Here is a 2,276-nt window from a genome sequence, read left to right as displayed (position 1 = left end):
TTTGATGTGCTCATCTCCATTGTTCTGGCTCGCAGCAGGTGTCTCAGTCATCTTAAGATTGTCCTTTTCTCTACAAAAGCACATGTATTGTGCACATATTAGTACGAATAGATAAAACAAGTACTCAAGTTACATATACATTTAAAATGAACATAAAAACACTGCATACAAATTACCTTTCTCCACACATGCTAGCATGGATCTCTACAAACTGTGGTGTAAATTTCAAGAAACAGATAGGACATGGAACTTTCTATTGGAGACAGAACAGTTGGACTATTAGCAACAGTCTCATACAGAACAGTTTATGTGGGCTTTTCACATTGCAACACAATAACATTTAACACTTTACCTCTTCAAAAGATGTCTTGGTGTCATGGTGTACAGGGGGGGCTGTCATTGAAACTATCTGGATGTCGTTTTCACATGTCTAAGATATTACATATGAAAATGTTCTGTTATAACTCATTGAAAAGCAGTAGTTGCTGTACAATGCAACATCACATGTATTACATAGCTTACCTCAATATCCTCTCCTGCTGACTGAGACTCCATGCACTCCTGAACATGAAGGGCCAAAATGTGCAAAGGAAAACTCACTTTGCAAGTTTGACATTGTGCTTTTGGCATACTTTGGAATTCAATGGCATCTGGAGGTAGTGGAGTTAGGTCAAACTCATGCTGCAAAGGCACAATATACAGGGTGTTCTTCCCTGCCCCTGTGACACTGCGAAGAAGAGTTCCGGTGTATCCATCAGAGTCTGGAGGAATCATTATCAGTCTCCTTTTACCCTGACCACCTGTAAATGCAACATTGTTTGGATTATTTCAACTAGATATGTTTGGCCAAGTTATTTGAATGGCAATGTATGAAAATGGATATTATATTACTACTTTTCTTCACCTGTAGCCTTGTAGAGCAGCCATCCACCTGTCACTCCCTGCATCTTAGGGTACTCATTTTGCAGTAGTCTAAAGAACTAAGAGAACATAACTATAGATGATAGATAGATAGATAGACTTAATTTATCCCGAGGGAAATTCAAGTATCCAGTAGCATACAAAACATACATCCATTAAACATACATTAAACCTATATTAAAATAGAATTAGAATTAAAATAACTTTTAACACAGTAAACAGTGCAAATGGAGTGCAGATGGAGGTAGAAATTGTTCTTTTGTCTATTGTCCTCCCTGCCATGACTAGGAGCTGATGTCTCAATGCTTGAAGAATATCCTACCACTACGAAAAAAGGGTCATGTTTTAAATATAAGACGTTTTGAGCAAAGTTTAATCTGTAATACCTCCTCGTGACTCATATCCCTGGACATGGTGAGATGTCTTTTTCCAAGCCCTGCTTGAGCAAGTTCAGACTCTTCAGATGAGGTTGGGGTTGTCTCTGAATTTATGTTTAACAGGTAAACATAGAAACTAAAAGGCCTCCAGGTTTTTGTATATGGTGTGCTATAGGTCTTTGGACTCTGTATCTTTCGCTTTCCTAGGTAACTTTTTCTTGAGAAAAATCCAGGGAAAGATCTGCATGATTTAAAAATGATTTTTTCTTTTATTATGGTCATAAATGTACAAATAAAATATTAACTAGTTAAATTACTTTAAATGAACTTGAACAATAAAATTCCATCTAAAACCTGGCCATCTCTTGGTCTACAGATGACGATCCCTGTTCCTGCATTCTTCCTTGCTCTTGCTGTCCCTGAGAGATGTTCTGTGTGAGCACGTTTATAAGGCTCTGTGCAGCTGCAGCCACTGTCGTGTTATGGTCGACATTCTGACAAACAGAGGTTAACAAAGAAAATCCACGTTAAAGGCATAAAACTTTAGCTAGTTACTGAAAACACTAGCTAGCTTTAGTAGGATGGAGCTAACTTAGTTCATGCTAATCCAAGCGATGCTTCATTTCCAGCTTTGTCCAGTTGTCAAACTCAAACGCATTTTCCCTTTATGTGTGTCCCTACGATAAAATAATTATCCACTGTGGGATAATGTCACCAAAGAATATATTCTAAACGGCCCATATATTTCACATGTCTTACCTGTGCACTGGCGCCAGCGGGTTGCCTTGGCGCTGCGGACGCCATGGCGAGTGAATACAGCGGTGCGTTCATGGTCGTATGTGTAAGTGGGAGAAGTTCCTTCTTAAAGTGTAGCTGCTGAACTGCACAAACTGGCACAATTTATTGCTCGTATAGTGTAATTGGTCCCACGTATTGTCCAAAACAGCTTTTTCAAGGGAACTTAGCCACTGGCATTAG

This window comes from Micropterus dolomieu, linkage group LG03 (genome assembly GCF_021292245.1).
Source record: "Micropterus dolomieu isolate WLL.071019.BEF.003 ecotype Adirondacks linkage group LG03, ASM2129224v1, whole genome shotgun sequence".
Lineage (NCBI taxonomy): Eukaryota > Metazoa > Chordata > Actinopteri > Centrarchiformes > Centrarchidae > Micropterus > Micropterus dolomieu.
Note: the sequence above shows the minus strand (reverse complement) of the source record.